This window comes from Protobothrops mucrosquamatus, unplaced genomic scaffold (genome assembly GCF_001527695.2).
Source record: "Protobothrops mucrosquamatus isolate PMUCROS unplaced genomic scaffold, P.Mucros_1.0 scaffold336, whole genome shotgun sequence".
NCBI classification, from domain to species: Eukaryota; Metazoa; Chordata; class Lepidosauria; order Squamata; family Viperidae; genus Protobothrops; species Protobothrops mucrosquamatus.
In genome coordinates, this window is record NW_015386674.1 from 643,589 (window position 1) to 648,037 (window position 4,449).

Genomic DNA, 4,449 nt, shown 5'->3' on the forward strand with positions numbered 1-4,449 from the left:
TAGGTAGGATCTAACATGTATCCTAACCCGTGTTCGGTCAGGTTCGGTTCGGCTGGCCCTCCAACATCTCTCTAGGCATCTTTTCCGACGTTTCATCTCTCTCAGCTCCCCGGTAAACCAGGGAGCCAATCGAGATCTACGTCGGGTCAGAGGCCGCAAAGGCACGACTCGGTCCAATGCTGCGGCGGCAGTTGTCTCCTGCTTCCTCTTCTTCTTCCTCACTTTCCTCCTCTCCCCCTCCTGGCACCCCAGCTGGGCTTGTGCTCCCTTTATGCAAGTCTCCAAGTTTGCAAGACAAGCACAAGACAGCCGCAAGGGGGGGAGAAGGCCTTCCCCAAAACCTCGTTGGAGGGGGATCCCCCCAAGGTATGTGTTTGTGAGGGCTCTCTCTCTCTCTCTTTCTCTCTCTCTCTCTCTCTCTACGTGCTGGGTCTTTGGTTTGTTTTGCTGGAAGGCTGAGTTTAGGATTGTCTCTTTTCCTTCCCATTTTCTTAGAAGCAGAAAGTCACTGGTCTAATCTAATACAATGTAATAATAATAGAAATGAAGTGCATTATTTATTTGTTTATTTAGAAAATTTAAAATAAATATAATGCACTTAAATCATCCTGAAACCTCCCCCCTCCCCCCCCCCCGGTCCATGGAAAATTTGTCTTCCATGAAACCAGTTCCTGGTGCCAAAAAGGTTGGGGACCTCTGATCTAGACAATTTACATAATAAGGAAAGAATAAGGAAGTTAGCATATTTCATCACAAAAACCATGAAAATAGAATTGAGAGACAGTATTACCCTGCCACTTCTTGCCCACCCCTCATTATTTACTGCCAAAAATATGGCAATAGCTTCCAATATATATGACGTTAAACACAATCTCGTGGCAAAACTATGGGCTTTCCCTGCTTACACCTATCTATAGACATGTGCCAAGGATATTTTTTTTATGCCATGTCTCCATAATCTTGCTTTCTCTTCATTTCCTTTAAGAAACCTTAAGTCACCTTAGTTGAATGTGTAAAATCATTATTTTGGAGCGAAGTTAGGTGACTATAGTCATTTGAATAAAAGCAAAAAACAAACAAACAAGTGGAATGGCAACAGGACAGCCAATTTTGGTATAGCTTTATGTGGAGTCAAGACTGGATGCACTTTAAGTTCTGCTATGAGGAAAAGCTCTATATTCAAAAGAAGTACTGAATGTTTGAAGCTTTATTTGGGATAGGCTTTGTTGGGGAAAGTTCTAAAAGGACAATTTGACAGCCAAATCTGAACCTTGCACTTCTGAGGAAGAAAGCAAACTTTTGATATTCTCAACGAATTGTTATGCAAAATGAAGATTGCCAGAATGATTTGTACTTATGGTTGTGAGAACATAATAAAGCACCTACACATATATGAAACAAAGTAAAGCAAGCTTTAGTCCTCATGATTATCTATGCAAACGCTGCCATACTTCCTCTTTTCAATGAGTACGCTAGCCAGCTCTTCCTTTGACGAATTTCTTTAGCAATACTATAACAGCAAATTTTATTCATTGTGTTTACAATCCACCATTACGGTTGGGACTCAGAGAGGCAGAGTATTCCCAGAAAAACTTTTGAGGTTGATTGGACTGACAAATGATTGGATCAAAGTCCCCCAGGAAACTATTCTATCTATCTATCCCCTATTCTAACTGGTAGCCCTATAAAGCTCCAATAAGCAGATCCTTAACTGTTGTGCTCCGCAGAACATTACTATTTCCCTGACTCTGAACATCAGAGTCCCGACTTTTTATTTGAAATTATACCGAACCTTCTCTACGCAGCTACCAACTACCCCACCCCCTTTATTTATCAGCTCAGGCTTTTCAGAACAGACTTTTAACGTTGCCCCCAAATCCTCCGTTCCCCGAATCCTTACCTGATAGCCGCATCTGACCGCAGATCCCCGCAGCACCGCTCCCCCAAGGAAAAACACCAAAGCTACGGGAAACCTCATTGCCCCGACTCCGCTCCGGCAGCCCAGCAAACTGCAGCCCAGCAAACTGCAGCGATCATATGATCAGCGCTCACGTGTCGACCAGCTCAGTGGTTCCGATCATAAGCTATGCCTCCCGGGGGTGTGGCTGAAACTGAAACCAAAAGGAATACGGGGGCGGAAGCGCCAGGGCGGGACTACTTTGCCAGTTAGATACAGGGGTAGTCAACCTTGGCTCTTTTATGACTCGTGGACTTCAATTCCCAGAATTCCTGAGCCAGCTTAGCTGGCTCAGGAATTCTGGGAGTTGAAGTCCACGAGTCATAAAAGAGCCAAGGTTGACTACCCCTGAGTTAGAATATGTGCGCAGTACACGACTCACCTGCCGGTTTTAATTGGCTGATGGACGCCCACNTTTCATCAGTGCTTCTATCTATCTATTATGGTAGTTCAATTGCTTCAGCTGAAGACCATAAGGTGCTATTAGATTTCCAGAGGCAATAAGGCAGGGGTGTCAAACTCGCAACGTCACGTGACATGTCACTACGTATCGCAACTTTTTTTTCCATTGCCGGCAATGGGGTGGGTGCAATTTCCCTTGTGTCAAACTGCAGGCTGGCAGTTTGACACAAGGGAACCCAAACTCAAAGCTTTCACAATTGCCTTTGCTGCTGCTGCTGAAATGCATCCTGGCCTTGATAAGAACTCAAGAGTTTGGCTGGATTTAACTCCAGCTTTCCCAATCAGGTGCTCTCCAGATGGGACTGACCATAACTTCCAACATCCCCAGCCAGCATTAGCCATGCTGCTAGAGTGTATGACAGTGACTGCAACGCAACCTGAGAGCATCAGGTTGGGAAAGATCAAGCTACCACAAAATTCCCATACTATGTGAATAATTTGCCAAAATGCCTTTTCATCTTATATCTGTTGCACACATGAGATTTTCCCAAGCAGGTGCCACCCTCAAGCTTGGTTGTGAATTCTGGAAGCTGTAGTACCAACACACTAGAGACCAGCAGATGGGGAAGTCTAGTTTATGACATCCTGTGAGGATGGAAGCAAAAGGCTCAGTATGTGTCAAGGGCAGGAACATGAAAAATAGACAACCAGATGCAGGTGAACTGTTAAGCCAGAATGCAGTAAACTGAGCCAGGTGACCTTCAATAAAGCAGTTTCTCAGAACCCGGAGATTAGAAGGATCTGTTGCCTAGAATGAAATTGCCAGATCTTCAGATTAAGAGTAACATATAGCAACAGAAAAAAAAAACAGCAAGGTACCGGATAGTTTATTGAGAAACCGACTTCCTCTCTTTTCTAATGGATATTTTTTGGCCAACTGAAATTTGCAACTCCTTCCCCAAATCATTGTGGGTTATCTAAAGCAGGGGTGTCAAACTCGCAATGTCACATGACGTATCGTGACTTTTTTTGCCATTGCCGGCAATGGGGTGGGCGTGGTTTTGCTATGATGCATCCAGCCTGCGGGCTGGCAGTTTGACACCCCTGATCTATAGGGATCCTTAATCATCTAGACCAGGGGTCCCCAACCCCTGGTTCCATGGACTGGTACCAGGCCTTAGTCAGTTAGTAACTGGGCTGCGCAGCTGGAGGCATGCGGTGAGTCTGCAGGGGTCTGGGAAGGGGTGGGAGGGAGGCAGGGGAGAAGCCGTCTTGCTCAGTGCAAAGGTTCTTCAGTGGCTGCACTCGCAACTGGCTTGCAACATTTGAGCTCTGCGTCCTTCCTCCTCCTGCTTCTTGTGCTATCTCTTCTTCTTCCTCCTCTTCTTCCTCACTTTCCTCCTCTCCCCCTCCTGGCACCCCAGCTGGGCTCGTGCTCCCTTCATGCAAGTCTCCAAGTTTGCAAGACAAGCACGAGACAGCCGCAACTGGGGGGGGGGGAGGCCTTCCCCAAAACCTCGTTGGAGGGGGATGCCCCCAAGGTATGTGTTTGTGAGGGCTCTCTCTCTCTCTCTCTCTCTCAGCGTGCTGGGTCTTTGGTTTGTTTTGCTGGAAGGCTGAGTTTAGGATTGTCTCTTTTCCTTCCCACTTTCTTAGAAGCAGAAAGTCACTGGTCTAATCTAATACAATGTAATAATAATAGAAATAAAGTGCATTATTTATTTGTTTATTTAGAAAATTTAAAATAAATATAATGCACTTAAATCATCCTGAAACCTCCCCCCCCCCCGGTCCATGGAAAAATTGTCTTCCATGAAACCAGTTCCTGGTGCCAAAAAGGTTGGGGACCTCTGATCTAGACAATTTACATAAGGAAAGAATAAGGAAGTTAGCATATTTCATCACAAAAACCATGAAAATAGAATTGAGAGACAGAATTACCCTGCCACTTCTTGCCCACCCCTCATTATTTACTGCCAAAAGTATGGCAATAGCTTCCAATATATATGACGTTAAACACAATCTCGTGGCAAAACTATGGGCTTTCCCTGCTTACACCTATCTATAGACATGTGCCAAGGATAATTTTT